The sequence below is a fragment of the Macaca thibetana genome, chromosome 16, assembly GCF_024542745.1.
Source record: "Macaca thibetana thibetana isolate TM-01 chromosome 16, ASM2454274v1, whole genome shotgun sequence".
Classification (NCBI taxonomy): Eukaryota; Metazoa; Chordata; class Mammalia; order Primates; family Cercopithecidae; genus Macaca; species Macaca thibetana.
In genome coordinates, this window is record NC_065593.1 from 7,002,382 (window position 1) to 7,030,021 (window position 27,640).

The 27,640-nt window shown below is 42.1% G+C and overlaps 1 long non-coding RNA gene across 1 annotated transcript in view; it reads right to left on the reverse strand.

Annotated features, from left to right (window-relative positions):
- LOC126938404 (uncharacterized) overlaps positions 1-27,640 on the reverse strand; it is a 52,356-nt gene that overhangs the window by 17,734 nt on the left and 6,982 nt on the right. Inside the window, exon 2 of the long non-coding RNA XR_007720084.1 lies at positions 4,181-4,297. This is a non-coding gene — a long non-coding RNA (uncharacterized LOC126938404). The remainder of the gene's footprint in view (positions 1-4,180; positions 4,298-27,640) is intronic.

The following is a 27,640-nucleotide window of genomic DNA, read 5'->3' on the forward strand; positions in this document are numbered from 1 at the left end:
ACTCAGGAGGCTGAGGCAGGAGAATGGCGTAAACCCGGGAGGCGGAGCTTGCAATGAGCTGAGATCCGGCCACTGCACTCCAGCCTGGGCGACAGGGCAAGACTCTGTCTCAAAAAAAAAAAAAAAAAAAAAACTGCAGAATTTTTTTTCTTTTCTTCTTAAAATTATTTTCTGGCATCATATCAAAAGCTGAAAGCTTTTTGCAATTGAAACAGAAGATGCAACAAGACCACAGAGTCAGGAGGCTGTTTGTTGACTAAGTTATCTTTAGCGCTTCCCCACAAAAGAGCAAAGTTGGTGACTGGGTTAATTTGGGTGCTATCTGAAGAAAGAATGACACTTTAAAAAACAAAAAAGCTAGTTTCCTATGTTACAAGAATAACAGCCCTGTGGTGGACACCAGCAGAAGTGATTCTTCTATTTTCTGCTCTACTAGTAACTAGCTGTGTGATCTTTGGTAAGTCACCCACCCTCTCTGAATCTCACTATTCTAGCTGAAAGGGATGCTATGAAGATCAAATGAGATCATAGATATACAAACGCCTTGACCATAACTGCCTGTGAGTGTGAATTACTATACTCTAAACTGGCATTTCCCAAAATGATGCTTTGCAGAGCTCTGTTAATAAGAGGGCAATGAGAAAAGTGTCTGCACTCACAAGAGTTGGGGAAATTAGCTTCCTCAATGCAGGTCTTCCCAAAGCCTTTAACAGGCTAATATGCATTATGAGTGTCAAACCCAAAATAACGGGCAGGGCACAGTGGCTCACACTTGTAATCTCAGCACTTTGGGAGGCCCAGGAGGGTGGATTGCCTGAGGTGAGGAGTTCGAGACCAGCCTGGCTAACATGGTGAAACCCCGTCTCTACTAAAAATACAAAAAATTAGACAGCTATGGTGGCACACGCCTGCAGTCCCAGCTACTCGGGAGGCAGGAGAATCGCTTGAACCCAGGAGGCGGAGGTTGCGGTGAGCCAACATCATGACACTGCACTCCAGCCTGGGTGACAGAGTAAGACTCCTTCTCAAAAAAATAAAATAAAATAAGGAATAGATGTTGAAATGTTTCCCAGTATGTTCCAAAGAAAGTAACTTTAGGAAACATTGCTCTCAAATCAATTCCATTTTGAAGGCAAGATCCTCATCTTGTTTCATTTCCTGGGTATGGAAACTCAACAGAGAGCCAAATATGACTAGTCTTTCGGTTATCATGCTGATTATTCTTAGTGCCCTACCGCCACTGCCTCAATCCCACCCACCCTCATTCATTCTCCACCGTTTTGCCTTCTGGCTTCCAAATGGGTAAAGTCAATGAAAGACACTGCAGGAAATCAAACAGTAGAAGAAGAGAGAGGTTGGAGTTCCTCTGATACTTCCCTGTATGGGTGTCATGGTTCTGGAATGGGCTATATCGTCGTATTCATCGGTTTTCACACTCCTATAAAGAACTGCCTGAGACTGGGTAATTTAGGAAGATAAAAGGTTTAGTTGACTTGCTGTTCTGCATGGCTGGGGAGGCCTCAGGAAATTTACCATCATGGCAGAAGGCGAAGGGGAAGCAAGGCACATCTTCACAAGGTGGCGAGGGTGGGGGGTGTGGGGGGATCCGCCGAGCATTTTTTTAAACCATCAGATCTCATGAGAGCTCACTCACTATCATGAGAACAGCATGGGGAAAACCACTCCCAAAATCCAATCACCTCCCACCAGGTCCCTCCCTCAATACATGGTGATTACAATTTGAGAGGAGGTTTAGGTGGGGATGTAGAGCCAAACCATATCATTACACCCTGGCCTCTCCCAAATCTTATGTCCTTTTTACATTTCAAGACACAATCATGCCTTCCCAACAGTCCCCCAAAGTCTTAACTAATTCCAGCATTAACTCAAAAGTCCAGGTCCAGAGTTTCATCTCAGACAAGGCAAATCCCTTCCGCCTACGAGCCTATAAAACCAAAAGCAAATCAGTTACTTCCAAGATACAGTGGGGGTACAAGCATTGGGTTAATGCTCCCATTCTAAAGGGGAGAAATTGGCCAAAACAAAGGGGCCACAGGCCCCATGCAAGACCAAATCCCAGCAGGCCACTCATTTAATCTTATATCCCCTTTGACTCCTTGTCTCATATCCAGGACAAGCTGATGCAAAGGATGGACTCCCACGGACTCTCTGCGGGGTACCCATCCCCTTTGACTGCTTTCACAGGCTGGCATTGAATGCTTGCAGCTTTTCCAGGCATGTAGTACAAATTGTTAGTGGATCTACAATTCTGGGGTCTGAAGGATGGTGGCCCTCTTCTCACAGCTCCACCAGGCAGTGCCCCAGTGGGACTCTGTGTGGGGGCTCCAACCCCATATTTCCTCTCTACATTGCGCTAGTAGAGATTTTCCATGGGAGCTCTGCCCCTTGCAGCAGACCTCTGCCTGGACATCCAGGCATTTCCTTTCATCCTCTGAAATCTAGGCTGGGATTCCCAAACCTCGGCTCTTGTCTTTTGCACATCCACAGGTCTAACACCACTTGCAAGCCACCAAGGCTTGGGACTTGCACCTGCTGAAACAACAGCCTAAGCTGTACGTTGGCCCCTTTCACCAAGGCTGGAGCAGCTAGGAGGCAAGGGGCCATGTCCCAGGCTGCACAGAGCGACAGGGCCCTGGGCCCAGAACATGAGATTATTTTTCCCCCTAGGCCTCCAGGCCTGTGATGGAAGGGGCTGCTGCAAAGATCTCTGACATGCCCTGAAGACATTTTCCCCATTGTCTTAGCTATTAACACCAAGCTCCTCACTACTGAGGCAAATTTCTACAGCCAGCCTGAATTCTTTCCCAGAAAATGAATTTTTCTTTTCTACCACATGGTCAGGCTGCAAATTTTTCAAGCCTTTATGCTCTGCTTTCCTTTCAAACATAAGTTACAATTTCAAACCATCTCTCTGTGAACGCATATGACTGTACGCTTTCAGAAAAAGCCAGGTAACCTCTTAAATGCTTTGCTGCTTAGAAATTTCTTCTGCCAGGTATCCTAAATCATCTCTCTCAAGTTTAAATTTCCATAGATCTCTTGGGCAGGGGCAAAATGCAGCGAGTCTCTTTGCTAAAGTGTAGCAAGAGTGACCTTTGCTCCAGTTCCCAATAAGTTCCTCATTTCCATCTGTGACCACCTCAGCCTGAACTTCATTGTCCATACCACTATCAGCATTTTGGTCAAAACTATTCAACAAGTCTCTAGGAAGTTCCAAACTTTCCCACATTTTCCTTTCTTCCTCTGAGCCCTCCAATCTGTGTCAACCTCTACCTGTTACTCAGTTCCAAAATTACTTCCACATTTTCAAGTTATCTTTACAGCAGTACCCCACTTCTGGTACCAATTTATTGTATTCATCCATTTTCACATCGCTATAAAGAACTGCCTGAGACTAGGTAATTTACGAAGAAAAAAGCTTTAATTGACACACGGTTCTGCATGGATGAGGAGGCCTCAGGAAACTTACGATCATGGCAGAAGGCAAAGGGAAAGCAAGGCTCATCTTCACAAGGTGGCAGAACAGAGAGCAAACAAGGGGGGGAGCTGCCACTTTTAAACCATCAGATCTCATGAGAATTTACTATCATGAGAAGAGCACTGGAGAAACCACCCCCATGATCCAATCACCTTCCACCAGGTCCCTCTCTCGACACGTGGGGATTACAATTCGAGATGAGTTTTGAGTGGAGACACAGAGCCGAACCACATCAATCATTCTGTAACAGTTTCTTAATCTACAAACCATGGACACCGCCCCCCTAAAAATGGAGATAAATAGAATTTTGAGGATCTGTGATCTTGGAAGGGGGGCAAAATGCACCGATTTTTGCATTAACTTTTAACTGAAATTTAGTATTTTTTTCCATTACGAATATAGGCAACACATTCATATCTATGATCTGTCATCAACTCAAATTAAAAGTATTTTTATAGCTTGTTACAGTTGTTGCAGATATCTCCAAATACTGTCAATATTCCTCACTATCGTCAGATTATGGCATTATGAAATCTGCCTCTTAGGCTGGGCGCAGTGGCTCATGCCTGTAATGCCAGCACTTTGGGAGGCCAAGGCTGGTGGATCACCTGAGGTCAGGAATTCGAGACCGGCCTGGCCAACATGGTGAAGCCCCGTCTCTACTAAAAATACAACAATTACCTGAACGTGGTGGCAGGTGCCTGTAATCCCAGCTACTGAGAGGCTGAGGCAAGAGAATCCCTTGGACCTGCAAGGCAGAGGTTGCAGTGAGCCGAGATCGTGCCATTGAACTCCAACCTGGGTGACAAGAGTGAAACTCAGTCTCAAAAAAAAGAAAAGAAAAGAAAAGAAAAGAAATCTGCCTCTTAGTTTAGTTTATTTAAAATGCTAATAAGGAGGTTCGTAAAATACTATATCACAAATTTGCTTTTTAAAATATCTTTAATAGCATATTTCAGTATAGTTAGTATTCTTTGTGATTCTATTCTTTCAAAAAAGGGATCCATAAATTTCACCAGGCTTCCTAAGTGGTACACGGCACACACACAAAAAATAAGACTTCCTACTTAAATGATCTGAATGGACATTTCTCCAAAGAATATACACAAATGGCCGGTAAGCATAAACACAGACACAAACACACGCACGTGCGCACTCACCCATGCACATACATCCATGAACATCGTTATTCATTAAATAAATGCTAATTAAAACTACAATGAGATATCACTTTATGCTCAGTAGGATGACTATAATCAAAAAGTCAGAAAAAGCCAGACATGGTGGCTCACATCTATAATCCCAGCACTTTGGGAAACTGAGGGGGCTGATCACTTGAGGTCAGGAGTTCAAGACCATCCTGGCCAACGTGGTGAAACCTTGTCACTCCAAAAAGTGCAGGTCTCACCAGGCAACTGAGGACCTTCATGACCAGGGAGCCCCGCAGGGCAGCCATGGGACTCCAGCATACAAAATGCACTTTTCTATATTCTTCAAACAGCTTTACTTCATGTTTTCTTCTCCCTCTTAATTAAGTTAAAATGCTATAGCTTACAATTCCATAGCTGTGCTTAGAGGTCCTTGTTGGTTTATGTTCCAGATTCTGAATCTGATCATTTCCCTGTTTTAGCTAGACAACATATTGTTTCAAATGACTTTGCTTTTTGAAGGAAGGCTTGCACAATCTGACATTAAGTTGATTTTATAAAAATAATATTATATTCTGGGGATCTATTCTTAATTCAAACCTTTACCTCACGTGAAGATGTTAGCTTGTACAGGAGATCTACCTTGAATCTAAAGCTTAAGCTACGTGGTAAATTCCTCCACAACTGTATTTGGTAACTGTCCTATTTGTTCTTTAGTAAAACCTAATCACCTAGGTTGAGTGCAGTAGCTCATGCCTGTAATCCCAGTACTTTGGGAGACCGAGGCGGGTGGATCACCTGAGGTCGGGAGTTCGAGACCAGCCTGACCAACATGGAGAAACCCCGTCTCTACTAAAAATACAAAATTAGCCAGGTGTGGTGGCATGCACCTGGAATCCCAGCTACTCGGGAGGCTGAGGCAGGAAAATCACTTGAACCCGGGAGGCAGAGGTTGCAGCAAGCTGAGATCACGCCATTGCACTCCAGCCTGGGCAATAAGAGTGAAACTCTGTCTCAAAAAAAAAAAAAAACTAATCATCTTACAAACAGGTGTGAGGGTAGAAGCCATCTTCTCTGCCTACCTACCCACACACAAAAGCATGCACCAGAGAGAGAAACAGAGACAGAAAGACAGACAAAAATGAGAAAGAAGTAGAAAGAAGCAAAAATAAAAAGAAGACAAAATTTGCCTATTATAAAGTCCTGGGCAGTTACTGAGGGTCACTACCATAGGCTACTTGTGCTCAGATTCAAATACCAAGATTTACTTTTAAAATAACTAAAATCAAAAAATTCAAAGAGATATTTGTATACCACATTCCCAGAAGGGTTTTTCACGATAGCCAAAAGGTGAAAGTAACTCAGATATCTATTAACAGATGAATGGGTAAACAAAATGTGGTATATCCATACAAAAAAATATTATTCAACCTTTAAAATGAAGAAAATTCTGACACGTGATACAACATGGATAAACTTGGAGGACATTATGCTGAGCAAAATAAGCCAATCACAAAGGGACAGATAGGGTATGATGCCATTTGTATGATGTATCAAGAATAGTTGAATTCTTTTTTTTTTTTTTGAGACGGAGTCTCACTCTGTTGCCCAGGCTGGAGTGCAGTGGCTGGATCTCAGCTCACTGCAAGCTCCGTCTACTGGGTTTAGGCCATTCTCCTGCCTCAGCCTCCCAAGTAACTGGGACTACAGGCGCCCGCCACCTCGCCCAGCTAATTTTTTTGGTATTTTTTAGTAGAGACGGGGTTTCACCGTGTTAGCCAGGATGGTCTCAATCTCTTGACCTCGTGATCCGTCCGTCTCGGCCTCCCAAAGTGCTGGGATTACAGGCTTGAGCCACCGTGCCCGGCCAAGAATAGGTAAATTCTTAAAGACAGAAAGTAGAAAGGTGGCTTCCAGAGTTGTGGGGAGATGTTGCTTAGCAAGCACAGAGTTTCAGTTTTACCAGATTAAAAGGGTTCTGGAGATGCATGGTGGGGTGCTTGTACAATAATGCAAATGTACTTAACACCACTGAACCATACTCTTAAAAATGAGATGATACATTTTATGAGGTGGGTATTTTACCACGATTAAAATAAGTTTTAAAAGTAATAAAAAACCAAAATCAACTTCCCAAAACAGAGCCTGACACCTTAATCTAAGCTATCTATCTGGATTCCGTGTCTGGGTTAGTCCAATATTTTCTGCCAGTGTTCATTTAAGGAAATAAAAACAAATTAAAATAGTATGCCTGAGGCTGGAGAATCGCTTGAACCCGGGAGGCGGAAGTTGCAGTCAGCCAAGATCGCGCCACTGCACTCCAGCCTGGTGACAGAGCGAGACTCCATCTCAAAAAAAAAAAAGAAAGAAAGAAACAAGAAAAAAAAGTAGTATGCCTGCCTCCTCTTCTGCCCTTCTTTATTAAATACAATATTCCTGGAATTCTCCATTTTAGGGGTCTTTAGAATTATTCTCCCGGTGGTTCTGAAGGCAATACCTTCCAATATTATAGTTCAACAGTATTCTGTAGCATGGAGAAAGGTTTAAAGATTTAATTCTAAGACCTGAAGCAAAAGTTGTAAAATACACTTCAAGTTTCATTCACAATTATTGAGAATGCAACTGTAACACATAAAAGATGAGTTGTTTGGGGCTTAGTTTTCACTTGGTCTTAAAAAAAAAAAAAAGGCCTGGCGCGGTGGCTCAAGCCTGTAATCCCAGCACTTTGGGAAGCCGAGACGGGCCGATCACGAAATTAGGAGATCGAGAGCATCCTGGCTAACACGGTGAAACCCCGTCTCTACTAAAAAATACAAAAAACTAGCCGGGCGAGGTGGCGGGCGCCTGTAGTCCCAGCTACTCGGGAGGCTGAGGCAGGAGGCAGGAGAATGGCGTAAACCCGGGAGGCGGAGCTTGCAGTGAGCTGAGATCCGGCCACTGCACTCCAGCCTGGGCGACAGAGCGAGACTCCGTCTCAAAAAAAAAAAAAAAAAACAAAACCAAAAAGCCAGAGGTAATCTTGGCAAAGCAGCATTGAGCCAGTGCTAAGAAAGTGACTAATAATAGAGTAGCACCTTAGTAAAATCACTTTCCTTTTATTATATCTTAAAGCACGCTAATTTATAAACCCTGAGTCATCCACAGCATGAACGATTTTATATTTCTGGGTAGGGTAGTAGTCATTCATTTAACAAATATAGAGTGCATGCTACATGACAAGTTCAGTCTTTGCAGAGCTCACAATGCAGACACTTGCTCTCAGCTGAACAAGTCAGTTGGAATACGCAACGACCACACAACAACGACCACTTTCGTCCCTCCCCTAGCCCTGGTCACTTCTAAGCTGGGATCCTACTATCTTTTTTTCAGAAATAGATGAGGGCAGAGGTGGCAATTTAGAAAGTCAGCAAATAGGCCGGGCGCGGTGGCTCAAGCCTGTAATCCCAGCACTTTGGGAGGCCGAGACGGGTGGATCACTAGGTCAGGAGATCGAGACCATCCTGGCTAACACGGCGAAACACCGTCTCTACTAAAAACACAAAAAATTAGCCGGGCGAGGTGGCGGCGCCTGTGGTCCCAGCTACTCCGGAGGCTGAGGCAGGAGAATGGCGGGAACCCGGGAGGCGGAGCTTGCAGTGAGCTGAGATCTGGCCACTGCACTCCAGCCTGGGTGACAGAGCTAGACTCCGTCTCAAAAAAAAAAAAAAAAAAAAAAAAAAAAGAAAGTCAGCAAATAAAACTTCATAGATTGAATTCTTATTGATTACAAAACTCAGCCCCAGCTTCTATCTCTAGCCAATCACAAAAGGACAAATACTGTGTGATGCCACTTATATGAGGTACCTGGAGTAAATTCCTAGAGACAGAAAGTTGATCTAACTGGCTTAACTATTCTTCAGCTATCTCAGTTCAAAGGAGACACAGACCCCTAAGATGCCTCTGTGGGACTATACTAATTGTTTCATCTAAAAAATTATTATTGTTATTGCTATTATTATTAACACTTGCATAGTGCTTACTATGTAATATTACATATATATGTGTTTATATCCACATGCACGCACATGCACACACACACCCCAACATACACATTTAATAGTAGTAAGGACTAGTATTATTCTCCATTAATAGGTGAGGAAACTGAGCCACAGAAAAGTTAGATAGGGCCAGGCGCAGTGGTTCATGCCTATAATCCCAGCACTTTGGGAGGCCGAGGTGGGCGGATCACGAGGTCAAGAGATTGAGACCATCCTGGACAACATGGTTAAACCCTATCTCTACTAAAAATACAAAAAATTAGCTGGGCCTGGTGGCACGCATCTGTAGTCCCAGCTACTCAGGAGTCTGAGGCAGGAGAATCTCTTGAACCCGGGAGGCGGAGGTTGCAGTGAGCTGACTGCACTCTATCCTGGCGACAGAGCGAGACTCCGTTTAAAAAAAAAAAAAAAAAGAAAGAAGTTAGATAACTTACTCCAAGTCACCCAGCTAATAAGTGGCAGAAGTAGGATTTGAACCCAGGCAGTTTGGCTCCAGGATCATGCTCTAAACCAGTCTTGCATAAAGTAGCTAGACTTGTAACTTTTATTTTATTTATTTTATTTATTTTTTTTTTTTGAGACGGAGTCTGGCTCTGTCGCCCAGGCTGGAGTGCAGTGGCATGATCTCAGCTCACTGCAAGCTCCGCCTCCCAGGTTCATGCCATTCTCCTGACTCAGCCTCCCGAGTAGCTGGGACTACAGGCGCCCGCCACCACACTCGGCTAATTTTTCTATTTTTAGTAGAGATGCGGTTTCACCGTGTTAGCCAGGATGGTCTCGATCTCCTGACCTTGTGATCCACCCGCCTCGGCCTCCCAAAGTGCTGGGATTACAGGTGTGAGCCACCGCGCAGGGCCTAGATTTGAAACTTTTTTATGCCGGTCTGTGAGATGATAAGGAGATCACACCAGACTGTAAATCTATGCACTGCTTCCTTCATTAAGAAAGTATTTTCATGAAAAAATATCAGCTGAGCTAAATAGTGTGCTTTTTTGGAGCTGACTTACATTCTAGAGAAAGCTTCTTATCTCCTTGGGAACCAGTTACAAACAGCTGTAGAGCGGCATTAGTCAGCAGGCTATATGTTGGGTAGCACTGCTAAGCCATTATGCCTTCCTGCCTCCCAGACTACCTCCCATAGAAGACACAGCATCCACATTTCTTGCGCAGGACTATGACTGTTAACCCGAGGTGTTTGGAGAAGTCAATATAGGTCAAACACTATCCAAGGGTACCCCAATTCCAAAGAAAATCTTAAAAGGATGAAAGGATTTCCAAGTCCTAGCCCACCCATCCCAAGCAGCATTTAATATCCGTAAGGTATAGAAACCTCCATGGGAACAAATCCTTTCCAGACGAACGTACAAAAAGGCATCTTCTAGAGTGACAGCTGGAGCCCTTTGTAATTTATCTTAGCTTTGAACCCACAATAGTAGGATGCAAAATAAGCCAAATTATGGTTACTCTCTCAGAAAGAGATAAGACTTCAAGATTTGTCTTTTCTTTTATATGGATGACCTGAAGCTATAGCCAGAGGAGAGTGCTCGATTACAAAGCATGCCTGAAATAGAATCCTGTTTCAATCAGTCAATTAGTATGGAATTTGGACGGGATAAATGCAATTTCCATGTGCCAAATGTGAAAAGGTAAAGAATAGCAAACACATGCAAGTCTTTGAAGCCACTGAAATTTGGGAACTAAAGTTCCCAGGGGCTTATAATGTCACAAACTACAACAATTTTTCTAGGGAAGCATCAGAAAAATGCAGTAACGCATAATAAAATCTTGCAAAGAATTGGGCATACTCTGAAGATGTAACTGAATAGGTGCTGAGACGCAGTATGGTTCAGTGGTCAAACATGGGCTCTGGGTCAATTCCTGGCTCTGCTGCTTACAGACCTGTGACCATGAGTGTTAATACCCACATCTACAATTTCTTTATTTGCAATGGCATCTGCCTAGTAGAGATCTCATGAGAATAAACTAAAATGCTAAAGATAGTTTCTGGCACAGAGGAAGCCGCACTCCATAGGAGTTAACCTTGATTATCAATAAATGCATAGATCACCCCAATTTTAGCTTTTACTTTTTAAATTTGGGAAACTGTGCTCCTTTCCACAGCATCAGTTTCACCACCACCTACATCATCACCATCACCTCCATCATTACTGCTTCCACCACCACCACCATCATCACCTCCACCATCACCACCACCTCCATCATTACCACAACTATCACACTCACTGCTACCATCACTGCCACCTGCAACATCATTGCTACTATCGTCAGCAACATCACTCCACCATCACCGCCACTACCACCATCCTCACTAATACCACCATCACCGCCACTACCACCATCCTCACTAATACCACCATCACCGCCACTACCACCATCCTCACTAATACCACCATCACCGCCACTACCACCACCATCACCGCCCTACCACCATCCTCACTAATACCACCATCACCGCCACTACCACCATCCTCACTAATACCACCTCACCGCCACTACCACCATCCTCACTAATACCACCATCACCGCCACTACCACCATCCTCACTAATACCACCATCACCGCCACTACCACCACCCTCACTAATACCACCATCACCTCACTACACCACCATCCTCACTAATACCACCATCACCGCCACTACCACCATCCTCACTAATACCACCATCACCGCCACTACCACCATCCTCACTAATACCACCATCACCGCCACTACCACCATCCTCACTAATACCACCATACCGCCATACCACCATCCTCACTAATACCACCATCACCGCCACTACCATCCTCACTAATACCACCATCACCGCCACTACCACCATCCTCACTAATACCACCATCACCGCCACTACCACCATCCTCACTAATACCACCATCACCGCCACTACCACCATCCTCACTAATACCACCATCACCGCCACTACCACCATCCTCACTAATACCACCATCACCACCACTATTACTATTACAACAACCTGCACCACCATCACCACCACTATCACTACCAACTCTACCACCATTACTGTCGTCATCACCACCACCACCACCACCATTATCCCTAGCACACAATTACACAATTCTCACTGTGCTATTATTACAAAACCAAATATTTGTAATTTGGACAGCTTCTATTCCCATAATAGCAAAAACCACTTCTACTTTTCTCTACTCCTTTTCAGACTCACCTTTCTCCAGTATATTTGAGAACATGAGATTTTTGTCACACTTGCATTGTGATATTGATCAAGATTGCCCCAACTTTTCCACTGGTACTTATTGCTCTATGCTGCACTCAACATGCTACACGTCACAGCCAGAAACCCAAGCAATTCTACCTGTTCCTCAATGCTACACTTATAGGCCTACACTTGTGTCTACTTTTCACTGCGAACGTCACTAACTGTCATCTAGTTACCTAGCATAGCCCAATACACTAGAATACATGGCCTTGAAGTCAGGCCTAGATTCAAATCCTGACCTTGCCTCTAGCTTTGTGACCTTAGGCAAATAAACATACTTTTCTGACTTTCAGGTTTGTTTATTGTGAAATGGCATTTACAAAATTCATTTTATGGGTATTAGGAGGAATCATAAATGAGGTTATGACTATCAAGTACTTAGGACTCTATTTAGCATAAAGCAGGAGCTGAGTAGGAGAAAGTTTCCTTCCTTTCTTTCCTTTTTCTGTAACACTTGATTAGTCAGTCCGTAAAGCTGTGATTCCCAAGCTGTGAGCAATATCAAAATCACCTTGAGATCTTGCTAAAATCTGAACTTCTGAGTCCCACTCCCAGAGTTTCTGATTGAGTAGGTTTTAAATGAATCCTAAGAATGCGGATTTCTAACACGTATCCTCACCCACTCATCCACCCGTGATACCTGTTCTTCTAGTCCAGCGACAACATGTTGAAAACCACAACATGTTGAAAACCACCTCTGTATACAAACAGCAAAAAGAAAAAACAAAATGATCACTAAATTTGGAAGATAAAAGCCTAATACACATCAAGAACTTTTGTTTTAAAATACCATAAGAGGCCAGGTGCCGTGGCTCATGCCTGTAATCCCAGCACTTTGGGAGGCCAAGGTGGGCAGATCGTGAGGTCAAGAGATCCAGACCATACTGGCCAACATGGTGAAACCCCGTCCCGGCTAAAAATACAAAAATTAGCTGGGCGTGGTGGCAGGCGCCTGCAATCCCAGCTACTCAGGAGGCTGAGGCAGGAGAATCGCTTGAACCTGGGAGATGGAGGTTGCAGTAAGCTGAGATTGTGCCACTGCACTCCAGCCTGGCGAAGAGTGAGACTCCATCTAAACAAACAAACAAAACAAAACAAACAAACAAACAAAAATGTAAGAAATATTTAACCCACCTTTTTAAGGAAAATAATAATAAAGCATCTCAAGTGATTCAATGACAGAGTGTGCAAGTGTCATTTTCACACTGTAGTGAATGTTGTCAATTGCTCCTTCATGCCCCTTTTCCCTCTTGTTCACACCAGCTCCCTGTGTACTTTGACTCCCAATATCCAGCACTTGAATTTTTTTTGTCAGCTTTGCCTGGAACCCCTGATAGCTGAAAGTGCCTGGGGTTTACATGTTTCTGCATTAAACCTTTGACTAATGACTGGTGTATACAGCTAAACAAACACTACAGCTCCTTGCCCCAGCTAGGGATGAACTTTCAGGTGTGACCTGCCCTGTCTCCTGTGAGAACAAAACCAACATTACCCTTCACGGGACTTTGACTGATGTTGCTCTGTTTCTTTGACCTTCTTTTCCAGCTCTCATCTCTTTAGTTCTCTACAACTTTTACTTGGGACCACTTCTTTTTGTATATTTTTTTATTTATAATTGACACATAATAATTGTGCATACTTATGAGGTGCAATGCAATGTTTACATAAATGTGTAATAATCAAATCAGGGTAATTAGTATAACTATCACCTTAAACATGTATTATTTCTTCATGATGAGAACATTGAAAAACATCTCTTCCAGCTTTTTTGAAATACATAACACATTATTATTAACTCTCACCATCCTACTCTATAATAGGATACTAGAACTTATTTCTCTTATCTAAATGTAGCTTTGTACTCATTGACCAATCCCTCACCATCCCTCCCTCCTCCATCCTATCCCCATTCTCTGGTAACCACTGTTCTACTTTCTACTTTTATGAGAACAACTTTTTAGTTTCCACATATAAGTGAGGTCATGTAGCATTTGTCTTTCTGTGCCTGGCTTATTTCACTTAACATAATTTTCTCCAGGTTCATCCATGTTGCCACAAATGACAGGATTTTGTTGTTTTCTACGGTCAAATAGTATTCCACTGTGTATATATATACCACATTTTCTTCATCCGTTCGTCTGTTGATGGACATTTAGGTTGGTTCCATGTCTTGGCTAAAGGGAATAGTGCTGCAATAAACATATGAACATACTGACTTCACTTCCTTTGCGTATGAAATCCTACTACCTAGTAATGCAATTTCTGGGTTATATGGTAGTTCTATCTTCAATTTTTCCTCTTTTCTGTAATGGTTGTACTAATTGACATTTCTACCCACTGCGTGTAAGAGTTCCCTTTTTCGCATCCTCTCCAATATGAGTTTTTTGGGTTTTTTTGTTTGTTTTGTGTTTTTTTGTGTTTTCTTTTGTTTTGTTTTTATAGTAGCCATTCTGATTGGAGCAAGGTGATATCTCATTGCAGTTTTAATTTGCACATCTCTCGATCATCTGTATGTCTTCCTTTGAGAAATGTCTATTCAGGTCTTTAGCCCATTTTTTGAGTTTTTTTGTTGTTGAGTTGCTTGAGTACCTTATCTATTTTGATTATTAATCCTTTAGCAGATATATAGTTCACAAGTATATTCTCTCATTCTATAAGTTATTTCTTTGCTTTGATTATTTTCTTTCCTGTAGAAGCTTTTTTGTTTGACATAGTCCTATTTGTCTATATTTACTTTCATTGCCAATGCTTTTGAGGTTGTATCCAAATAATCTTCATCTAGACCAATGTCATTGAGCTTTTCCTCTATGTTTTCCCTTAGCAGTTTTGTAGATGTAGGTTTTACATTTGAGTCTTTAATCCATTTTGAGTTAACTTTTGTATCTAGTGGGAGATAAAGGTATAGTTTCATTCTTCTGTATGTGGCTATCCAGTTTTCCCAGCACCATTTTTTTTTTTTTGAAAAGGCTGTCCCTTCCCTATTGAGTATAGTTAACATCTTTGTCAAAAATCAGTTTGCTATAGATTACTGGGTTTATTTCTGGGCTTTCTAGTTTGTTTCATTGGTCTATGTGTCTGCTTTTATACCAGTACTATGCTGTTGTGTTTGTTGTTGTTGTTTGTTTGTTTGTCTGGGAAAGTCTTTATCTCTCCCTTGTTTATGAAAAATAGCTTTTCTGGGTACAGTATTCTTGACTGGCCAGTGTTTTTTTCTTCAGCACTCTGAATGTAACATCAGGCTCCCTCCTGGTCTGTAAGGTTTCCACTGAGGAGTCTACTGGCAGGTGAGTTGTAACTCCCTTATATGTTATTTACTTCTTTTCTCCCACTGCTTTCAGCATCCTCTTTGCCTTTTACATCTGAGTACTTAATTATAATATGTCTTGGGGTATACTTATTTGGGTTGAATCTGATTGGTGACCTTTTACTTTCCAGTTCTTTGGATATCTGTATTTTTATCTAGGTTTGGGAAATTTTCTATTATTAGCCCTTTGGCATTCTCAAGTCCCTATTGAATCTCAATAACCTGAATATTTGCTCTTTTGATGCTGCCCCATAGTTCCCATAGGCTTTCTTCATTCCTTTTCATTTTTTTTCTCCTCTGACTGTGTATTTTCAGATAGCCTGTCTTCAAGCTCACTATTTTGAAATATGTAACACATTATTATTAACTCGAAGCATCTCCTTTCCTGTGCTTCTTAACCAGTTCTTTCCTTTGCTTTATCAATTCTGCTGTTGATGCCCTCCACTGCATTTTTCATTTGGTTCATTGTATTTTTCAGCTTTAAGATTTCTGTTTGATTTTTTATTATTATTTCAGTCTCTTAACTTTCTCTGATAAATTACTGAATTGTTTCTCTATATTATATTGAAGTTCACTGAGTTTCCTTAAAGCAGCTATTTTGAATTCTCTGAGAGACCATACTATTTTAGGGTGTCTTATTATGTTCATTTGGTGAGGTCATGGGTTCCCCAAGTGTTCCTGAGGTACATGGGCATGTGATAATGCACACACATTGAAGGATTAGATATTTATTTTAATTGTCACAGTCTGGCTTTTTGGGCGCCTATCCTTTCAGAGAATCTGTTGTTTAACCACAGAGGATAGCACTGTGCCAAGAGCAAAATAGGTACTCAAAAATTAGTTTGTTAAATTGATGAAAGAATGAATTATAGTTCTGCCACTTACAAGCTATGTGACGTTAGGTAAATTTTCTTGTCCATTAATGTTGGATAAAAATACCTATCCTAGCCAGGCGCGGTGGCTCATGCCTGTAATCCCAACACTTTGGGAGGGTGAGGCGGGCGGATCACAAGGTTAGGAGATCGAGACCATCCTGGCTAACACAGTGAAACCCTGTCTCTACTAAAAAATACAAAAAATTAGCCTGGCGTGGTAGTGGGTGCTTGTAGTCCCAGCTACTTGGGAGGCTGAGGCAGGAGAATGGCGTGAACTTGGGAGGTGGAGCTTGCAGTGGTCCGAGATCATGCCACTGCACTCCAGCCTGGGCGACAGAGCAAGACTCCGTCTCAAAAAAAAAAAAATATCTATCCTAAAGTTCTGCTGTGAGAATTAAATTTTTTTAAAGATCTATAGAAGCGTCTAGAATATAGTACCTGCAACTTGATAGGTCCTCAATAAATTTTGGTCACTTGTTCTGTCAATTTCTCTACCCTCATGTTTTAAGCATGGGGCATGGTATAGCCCACGTGCACTTAGGAAATACTGTTAAAGAACCCTGGAATCCATGTCAAATAAAGTGAAATGGAAGAAATCGAACAATTCACCATAGTTGTGCAACAACAATAAACCAACCAACTGCTTTGTGTGGAAAGCCCACCCACACACCTCTTTACTTTATCCACACCCACACACGTAGAGCAACTTGACTTGCTTTTCCCAGACGACACGCAGTTTTTCCAGGGACTGCTAATCAAAGGCAAGGTGAAAAATCACTGTCATGAAATATTTTTAAAATACTGGAAACTGAGAAAAAAAAAAAAGAGAAAAAGAAAAAACTACTTGAACTGAGATTCTTGCAAGGGAAAATGATATTAACATATTCCCTGAAATGTTTCCATGCTCTTAAAAAAAGAAGGAACTCTACATTACCATATTTATTACCAAAGCAAACTCCTTTTAATCTATTGTTTTGTTCATCTCTGATTTTCAGCAGTTCACATCTCCCTGATGAAGTCTAATTTCCATAAATGCTTTACAGAATTCAAAGAGGACAGATCTTTGGATCATTCTCATATTATTAATAAATGCTAAGAGGGTGTAACAAAATTAATGAGGAAATTTAATAATTCTCCTATTGGAATTTCCTTTCCATGTCGTTCCCAGGGGGAACATGTTAGTGAGCACTTTCTGTAGACAATATTGTTTAATGGAAACTTTGCAAAAATTAGAATTAGGCCTTTGGTGAACAGGGATCTTTAATTTAATTTGTTTTTACTGCCAGAACACAGGGAGTTACTCACAGTGGATTGCACCAGCAGGCAGCCCGTTAGAATTAAGTTTTGTTGTGATCAGCAGGGTAATGACTTCTCCAAGGCCCGGTGTTTGGAGAACAGTGTGGTTTAGTTATTACGGGAATCGTAAATGGCATTAATAAAGTCCTGGAGGAGCAATCGCATTGCAGAGCAGCCTTATAAACACGGGAGGCCAGTCACTCCTCACATGCTTGAGAGGAGAGAAGGGGATGGCTGTAATGCATTGGGGGAGGGGAAGAGGCAGAGAAGTCAGAGAGGAATGAGAAGGAAAAGGGAAAAAGGGGAGAAAATGAGATCCTTTGCTTTTACTTGGATTTTCCCCCTTAACGTGTGTCTCCAATTTAAAAAGCAAAATTAAGACCCTTTGTTACTCACATCCAGTTTTCTCTCCTGTTACTGATGCTGTTGCTTCCACCTCAATAATAGAGAGCCAGCGTCTCTAGAGATATGCTGAAAAGGTAAGGCTTAAATGCAAAACTGCCACTGCTCAGTATCTACCCAAAGGAATGGAAAGCAGGGACTCGGGCAGATATTTGTACACTCCTATGCAGAGCAGCACTATTCACAACTGCCAAAAGGTGGAAACAATCCAAGTTGTTTCCATCAACAGGTAAATGGGTAAAGAAAATGTGGTGGGTACACACAGTGGAACATTATGCAGCCTTGAAAAGGAATGAAGTTCTGACACATGTTACAACGTGGATGAACCTTGAAGATAGTATGCTAAATGTAGTAAGCCAGTCACAAAAAGACAAACAGTGTATGATTCTGCTTATCTGAGGCACTTAGAGTAGTCAAATTCATAGAGACAGACAGTAGAATAGACATTAGCAGAGGGCAGGGGGAGGGGGATTAGGGACCCATTGCTTAAGGGTTACAAAGTATCTGTTGAAAAGTTTGGGAAATAGTGGTAATGGTTACGCAACATCGTGAATGTAAACAATGCTACTGAATTGTACACTTAAAAATAGTTAAAATGGTAAATCTTATATTGTATGTTAGATATTTTATCACAATAAAAAAGGATGGGGAAGGAGACCCAGGCTTTGGAAAGCTCTCTTCCTCTTTTCCCTCTCTTCCTTCTAGCCCCACCTCTCATATGTAAATCTCAGTTTCCCATGCCTTGATTTTATGAGGTGAAATGAGCAGAAGTGCATGGCTCATAGTAAATGCTCAATAAAATAGGCATCCTGCGCTTCCCTCAGCTTGTCTGTCAATGAAATTACATGGATACCGGTTCAATATCTTTCTCCCTTTCTTTATCTTGTTGAGTTTAGGTTTTTCTTTTATTTTCTTTTTTAAGTTGTTTAAAATTATTTCTATCGAAAGAGAGCTTGATTCTTTCAGAAAACAGTTTTTTGGCCTTCATTGAGATGTGTGAATTTCAAAAACAGGGTTGGGAGCAGCCTTTAAAAATGGCCACTTGTGGCAGGGCGCGGTGGTTCAAGCCTGTAATCCCAGCACTTTGGGAGGCCGAGACGGGCGGATCACGAGGTCAGGAGATCGAGACCATCCTGGCGAACACGGTGAAACCCCGTCTCTACTAAAAAATACGAAAAACTAGTCAGGCGAGGTGGCGGGCGCCTGTAGTCCCAGCTACTCGGGAGGCTGAGGCAGGAGAATGGCGTGAACCCGGGAGGCGGAGCTTGCAGTGAGCTGAGATCCGGCCACTGCACTCCAGCCTGGGAGACAGAGCGAGACTCCGTCTCAAAAATAAATAAATAAATAAATAAATAATAAAATAAAATAAAATAAATAAATAAATAAGTAAAAATGGTCACTTGTTCAGAGAATGATTTCACTTGGAATTCAATTAAAAAAAAAATAGCGTCAGAAAGCCAGCAGAGAATCAACTCATTTGACCTTGTTCCCAAAGACAGGGCAGCTTCTGATTGGCAGTTGCCACCACAAAGGCCGTGGGATGGAGTTGAACGCTGGCACGTTTTGGGATTTCTTGAAGTCAGCTCAGAGTTAATATGAAACATTACCAAGGAAAACTAGGATTTTCTGTCTCGTTGCAAAAAGCATCATCAGGTAAACTCTTATTCCTAGGAGAGAAAGTGAAGGCCCAGGTACTTTAATAATTTCCATTTAGAGATTTAGAGCGGTGGAAAAGCTTTCTCCCAAAATTAAAGAAGGCTCTAATAAAATTCGTGCCCACAGTTAGGATTACAAAGGGTCCAAATTATACCTAGATGCTTTTTTGATAGCTTAATCTCAATTTTCTTATCTTACAAGAAATAAATAAGCCCAAAATACAGATTTAATTTGATTTGTTTTTCCCACCCCTTCGCAAAGAAAATTTAAAGTGGATAATAACATTTGGCTGGAGAGGGTCTGGGGATTTTTCTTTTCTTTTATTTATTTTCCAAATTTGGCATGGATATTTTCTTTCATAACAAAAAAGCATTACTATAGTATATAATATGTTATTTAACATTGCTGAGATTAGCAGTTTTGATAAAGAACTCTATTTGCATTTGCAGCTTTTCATTGAATAAAATCGGTTCTGGTCTGTATCTCAGATCATCATGCAATGCTTGCTATTTAACCACATGGCTCAATCTTGCACCTGGTGGTGAATTGTGACCAAATTTTAAAGAAATTAACCAAGAGTTTCTTTGGCAATGTGTTTAGGAGGATGTGCCTATAAAATAATGACAACAAACATGCATATCACTGTTATTCCAGGACTGGATTAAGACTGTTACAGAGCCGAACCTCTTAAAAAGATTATGCTGTTTGCATCCCTCTGTGATCCAAAATGCAATAAAAACGAGAGTAAACTGTCCTCATTGCTATTACTCTTGAAGTGTACTGTTTGCCTTGCCTGAGCTTTGTCCAGGGTTAAATGGCACACATTGGAAGTCCAAGTCACACTTTGGCCACCCAGATGCTAAAATGAGATACGAGGCATGAAGATGTTGCCGGGTACTCCGACAGCTAAGCCTGCACTGAATGAAAACATGAAACCAGAAGCAATTGATCCTGTATTTTCAATCATCTTACATGACCTAATTGGATCGACCATTTTAATGGAACTGTCTCATCAGTTCAAGCAGCCAGTCAATTAAATCTAACAATCCATTTAACTGGTCTCCTCCTGCACCCCCCACAACACTCCGATGATTTGAATGGATGGAATTCACAGGTTGTTTTCACATCATGTACACACGGCCTTAATGATGAAATTGGACCGGTGCCACTGCTGAGCTCATCGATTATACAGAAATCGCTCCCTAATATGTGATCTCCCCACCTTCTTTCAAAATAAAATAAAATAAGAATCAAGTGCTCTGGTGGCCGAAGAATGCCTTGGCCTGAGGCTGTGAGGAATCACAGAACTGAGCCTTTAAATGTCTTAGTATGTTTAGTATGTCTAAGTCTTATGTCTTACTATGTTAATGTCTTAGTATGGCCGGGTGCGGTGGCTCATGGCTGTAATCCCAGCACTTTGGGAGGATGAAGCGGGTGGATCATGTGGTCAGGAGTTCAGGACCAGCCTGGCCAACATTGGTGAAACCCGTCTCTGCGCAAAATACAAAAATTAGCTGGGTGTGGTGGCTCGCACCTGTAGTCCCAGCTACTTGGGAGGCTGAGGCGGGAGAATGGCTTGAACGCAAGAGGCAGAGGTTGTGTTGAGCCGAGATAGTGCCACTGCATTCCAGCCTGGGCAACAGAGCAAGATTCCAAAAAAAAAAAAAAAGTCGCTGGGCACAGTGGCTCAAGCCTGTAATCCCAGCACTTTGGGAGGCCGAGACGGGCGGATCACGAGGTCAGGAGATCGAGACCATCCTGCGAACACGGTGAAACCCTGTCTCTACTAAAAAATACAAAAAACTAGCCGGGCGAGGTGGTGGGCGCCTGTAGTCCCAGCTACTCGGGAGGCTGAGGCAGGAGAATGGCGTGAACCCGGGAGGCGGAGCTTGCAGTGAGCTGAGATCCGGCCACTGCACTCCAGCCTACGCGACAGAGCAAGACTCCATCTCAAAAAAAAAAAAAAAAAAAAAAAAGGCGTAGTACAACTTCTGCCAAAATGAACTTGAGGCAACAGACATCCACTGAGTACATTACAAGTCTCTGCATGCATTTCCACGCGTATCTGAGCCCATCAATGTGACCACAGGTTCCAGAGAATTCACAGCACTCTCTAGTATAAATATTCTGTCCTGTTTTCCCCATAAGTGTACCTCCTGGGTCCTCATTTTTTTTATTTCAAAACTATGGTCACTGTAGCATTCAGACCTTTAACAGCCCCCTTCTGGCTGCCTACAAGGTCTCGAGTGCCCATTAAAACATGGTTATAGAACTCTCTCATAAATTGCCAGAGTGTGTAAATTGATACAACTTCTATAGTAGGCATTTTGGCAAAAATCTGTCAAAATCACAAACACATATATCCTTTGTCCAGAAAGTCCACTTCTCAGAATTTGTCTCCCAGAGAAACATATTCTCAGACTTAACGGAATAACCTAAATATAGGATTAGTTGTGGCAGCTTTGGCTGTAATAGCAGAAGATTGCATACTATGTCAACGTCCATCAAGTCACTGGTAAAATACAGTATCATAAATCCATACCATGAAATAATATACAGCCGTCAAACGAGGAAACGCTATGCATTGATATGGATGAACCCTCCAGATAGAATATCAAATGTCTAAAATTTAAGATGAAAACAATATATATAGCAAGTTTCTATTTATTTATTTTTTAAAGGAAACACTTATTGATGCATTTGCTTTTTTATGTGTAATGTAGCTCTGGAAAAATGCACAGGAAATAGTGAACGCCTCAAGGGAGATCGCTGGTAGGCCAGGGGTTGGAGACTTACAGGAGTGGGAGGAAGACATTTTATCATAGTCTTCTTTTTTGCTTTTGAATCTGGAAGCACATAAAGCTTTAAATATTTAAATTTTTGTGTTTTTTTTCAGTGGTTTAGCAAGTCTCCCAGGCCCCCAATATCCTCTTAGACCCCAAGTCTCCAGTCCTCACCTAAAGGCTTTAAATCTATCATCTCTCTCTCTCTCTCTCTTTCTCTTCTCTCTCTCTCTCTCTCTCAGGTCTGGGTCTCTGATTTTCATTTTTTTTTCCTCTCTGGAGTCCTCCTTTCTCCCAGGCCCTTTTGTGTCCATGACTAGGGGACAACTTGCCTGTCTAAAACACTTGAGCAACTGTCACTCACCTCACTCAGCTAAGGTGCTCATGACCCCTCTGTGTCCAAGGCCTGATAGGGACAGTGAGGGGACCCCAGAGCCAGGCTTCACCTATCACAGACCCTTAGGTGCTGGAAAGAACAGGCAGCTCCTTAGCTGTGTGTAGCAGACAAAGGGAAGGTTCAGGGTTTCCAGCTGTGCACGGCAGCCCTATCACTTGAAGCCTGTGTTCTCTTTATTCTTCTTTGTTTTTTTTCTTTTTTTTTTTTTTTAAGACAGAGTTTCACTCTTATTACCCAGGCTGGAGTGCAATGGCACAATCTCGGCTCACCGCAACCTCTGCCTCCCAGGTTCAAGTGATTCTCCTGCCTCAGCCTCCAGAGTAGCTGACATTACAGGCGCACACCACCACACCTAGTTAACTTTGTATTTTTTATAGAGACAGGGTTTCTCCATGTTGGTCAGGCTGGTCTTGAACTCCTGACCTCAAGTGATCTACCTGCCTCGGCCTCCCAAAGTGCTGGGATGAAAGGCGTGAGCCACAGTGCCCGGCTGTGTTCTCCTCTTTCTGACTTCTGGAATGGTCTCAGAGCTGAAGCCCAGGACAAGAGCATTACAGGGTTTTATTGAGGAACGTGTAGGGTAAGGCCTGAGGATCTTCCCACCTCCTCTTTCTTATAGCCCAAAAAACTAATTTTCTTTCTTACTAAAAATATACTTAGTGATAGGATACATTCTTGCTGAGTAATAACCCCACTCTGTCTCATTCAATTAAAATAATAATGTGTTTTATTCATTCATTTATTCATTTATTTAGGCAAAATATCATGCAACAGCTAGTTATTTGGCAGAGAAAAAAACTGAAACTGACTCTCTTAAGTCCGGCAGCTGTGTAGACAATCTTAAGAACAATAGGTGGCCAAGGTAACTTTGGGAATATGTCTCTGGCATTTGACAAAATTCCCTGTACCTTTCCATCTCCTATTCCAAATGTCGGTAATAAAGCCTACTACCCTTCATAGAGCCTTCCTTCAAGAATGCACATATCAGCCAGACACAGTGGCTCACGCCTGTAATCCCAGTGGTTTGGGAGGCTGAGGCGGGTGGATCATTTGAGGTCAGGAGTTCAGGACCAGCCTGACCAACATAGTGAAACCACGTCTCTACTAAAAATACAAAAAGTTAGCCGGGTGTAGTGGCACGCGCTTGTGGTCCCAACTACTCGGGAGGCTGAGGCTGGAGAATCGCCTGAACTCGGGAGGGGGAGGTTGCAGTGAACCGAGATCGTGCCACTGTATTCCAGCATGGGCACTCCAGCATGGGCAACAGAGGGAGACTTGTGTCAAAAAAAAAAAAAAAGAATGCACATATCTGCTTTATCACAAATACATAATATCTAAAATCATCCCATTCATTCATTCAACAAATATTTATTGAAATGCCATCAGCACCAAGTGCTGCAGAAACAACAGCAAACAAAGGGCCCTGCTGTTATGGGGAGAGAGTCATAAACACGTAAATCATAATCACATGGAGAAAAGTCTATGAAGAAAAATAAAACACATGCTTCTGAGTGATGAGTACCCAGCATTTTCTCCTTTCTGCCTTGGAAAATACAAAAGGAAGAGAAGCAAACTAAGCCGTTGGCCATTCGGTGACATCCAAATAAACCACACTGAACCAAATGCCTAGTAAAGTCCTGGGTGCGAAAGTTTCAGTTTCCAGCACCACAGACTATTTCCGTGAAATGACAGGTTAATTCTGCTAACAATCGAGTTTGAAATGGACAATGGCTGTCAGTGGTCCAGGACAGACCTTTAGAGATTAATAAAATAAACAAAAATCCCTACCAGTTTGAAGATAAATATTCTTCCAGATTTCAAAATATGCTAAACCTAGACAGCCAGGAATACGGCAAGAAGGACAACAGGAATGAATGGAAGCCCTTCGCACAGAGACGGAAACCTGGGAAGTTGAGAAGGAGTGGTGTTATTAAAGCAAGCCTCCAAAGTCACTGCTGGTAAAAATAAACAAATAAATAAATAACTTGGTTTACAAAGAGAAGTAAAAGGTTGATGTTGTGTCCAGTGATCTATCCCGAGGTTAGGTGAAAGGTACAGAATATAAAAAGATGACTGCTTATCCCATACTATACACCGCAGTATCAGAATAGCAATATCATACTCTAACAGTTGATATAATTTATGAGAGTTGTTTAAAAAAAATGCTTTCAGGCCAGGCACAGTGGCTTACACCTGTAATCCCAGCACTTTCGAAGGCCAAGGTGGGAGGATCACTTGGGGCCAGGAGTTTGAGACCTGCCTGGGCAACATAGCAACATCCAGTCTCTACAAAAAAAAAAAAAAAAAAAAAAATTAGCTCAGTGTGGTGGCATGCACCTGTAGTCCCAGCTATTTGGGAGGCTGAGTTAGGAGGATTGCTTAAGTCCAGGAGTTCCAGGTTACAGTAAGTTATGAGGCCACCATTGCACTCCAACCTGGGCAACAGATTGTCTCAAAAACCAAACAAAATAATGTTTTCATATGCTCTCCCATTTCCCCCTATTTTTGTGGTCATCCCATATCTGCATTGTCAGATCGTATAACCATCATATGCACTGTCCTGCCTCTGGTTTAGCCCTCATTTAATCTTAGCTCTAGAGTAACTACCAACCCCAGTCCTGTGTGACTGTCCTCTAGCCATTGTGCTTGTCTACAGCTAGTCCTTTAGGAGAATCTTCAGGAAGGGGCTGTCTGAAAGATGTTACTGTACTTTTTTTCTGGCATAAAACATCGTTGTCGAAAATCTGATGATAATCGAATTCACTTTCTGGGTCAGGTTCTTGCTCAAAGGATTTCTTTTCTTTTTTGTAAGCCCCCAAATGTTGCTAGAATATGTCTCAGTGTTGGTCATTCTGGGTTAATATTCTCAGGAATATGATAATTTTCAAAATGTAGTTTTTGTATTTCAGGAAAATTGTCTTGAGTTAGAGCTCTTAGTTCTATGCCATTGCTTTGCTTCTTTGCGGGGGACCACTATTGTGTTAGCTACCATCCTCGCAGCCCCTGTGTCTTGGACTTCCCAGCACAGTCTCCATCCTCTCTCTCTCGCTCTTCCGGGCACTGATGTAGCACTTACTGACTGGACTGTGGCACTCGCTCCTCCATTTTTTCTCTCATTCCCTGCTTTTTCTTTACTTCATGCACTTTTTTCTCCTCTCCCTAAAAAAGACCACAAATCCTTAGGAGCCGGCACATTGCCTTATTCATCGTTTCCATATTTCCAAAACTGTTCTCACCCACCACAGCTCTGAGTTCCTTGTAGATATTCATCGAATTTCTTGTAATTGAATCAAATAACCTCTGTGCCCTGAGACCCCTCTGAGTGGCTCCCAGGGGACCGCAATAATCTGCCTCTTGCAGGAAAGTAGAGAACGTGATAGGGATCTGAAAGCAGAAAATGCCTTTAAATTTTCAGTAGGTGGTTGGGAGCCCGCTCACCGGCTGTCCCGTCCCTGTAGGCCTTACCTAATCCGCTGTCATAATCCTGGATGAAATGCATAGGCTTATTCTGCTAAATCTGATTGCTTGGTTTAAAAAGTAATGCATAGCTTCATATATCACTATAACAAGGAGGAAAGGCCATTAAAATGTTTACTTATACTTGCTGGGCATGTGGTCATTTGGGTGTGATCCACTTTGCCTGCTTTACACATTTGCTTTGTTTAATAACATTTTTCTTAAAACAGAGCTATTCCTGATTCTGTTTTTGGTAAAGGAAATAATTTTCATGTACTATGTCGAAGGCAGTCTCTTATTTTGTGTTTGACTAACATTCCATTGATGTATTCCAGACAATTAAAGTGATCACCAAGGTAGTGGAGTAGCTTTTTACCTACTGGGTTTAAATAATTTTAATCTTTTCTCATTTCGAATAAAATCAGATTTGGTACAATCATTCTTTTCCAAAATCATTTGTAGATTAGAAGAGAGTTTTCAAATGTTCTGACTTGCAAAGCTCCCAAAAATATTTCCAAAAAACATGTATCAAAAAACTTTTATCAGAGGTTTATATTACCACAAAAAATATTACTTCTACTGCTTTCTATTTTATTACTAATTTTTAGGTAAAAGTGTTATATTATTTTTTAAAGGTTTTTTCTTCAACAGGCCAGTCTAATAAATACTTAGCCATCTGTGGAGAGATGAGGAATCTCGAGATAGGCTTATTAAGCTCCAAAGAGTCTGGAATTGGACTGCCTGAATTCAAACCCTGCTCCTTCACTTCTCGGTTCTGTGATTTTAAAAAATTATATAACCCTTCTCTCTTCTGTTTCTTCACTTGTTAAAATAGCACTAAGAAGAGGCACCTATAGCATTTTTTTTTTTTTTTTTTTGAGACGGAGTCTGGCTCTGTCGCCCAGGCCTGGAGTGCAGTGGCGCCATCTCGGCTCACTGCAAGCTCCGCCTCCCGGGTTCACACCATTCTCCTGCCTCAGCCTCCTGAGTAGCTGGGACTACAGGCGCCCGCCACCTCGCCCGGCTAGTTTTTTTTTTTTGTATTTTTAGTAGAGACGGGATTTCACCGTGTTAGCCAGGATGGTCTCGACCTACTGATCTCGTGATCCGCCCGCCTCAGCCTCCCAAAGTGCTGGGATAATAGGCGTGAGCCACCGCGCCCGGCCCCAACACCTCACAGCATTTTTGTAAAATGAGATGAACTGACACACTCAGTAAATGTGTGTCTGGCGCAAAGCAAATCATCAGTGGAAGTCAGAAGCTCCTGCCACGGGTCCTCCCTCTTCTACACAGGCAGCCTTCCACGTCTGTACAGCATCTTCTGAAATCCTTTGAGTGTTCGATTTTTTTAGACTTTCTTGATAGTCGAAATTAATTTTAATGAAGAATTGGAATGCTGGCCAGGCGTGGTGGCTCACGCCTGTAATCCCAGCGCTTTGGTAGGCTTAGGTGGCTGGATGACCTGAGGTCAGGAGTTGGAGACCAGCCTGACCAACATAGTGAAACCCCGTCTCTACTATAAATACA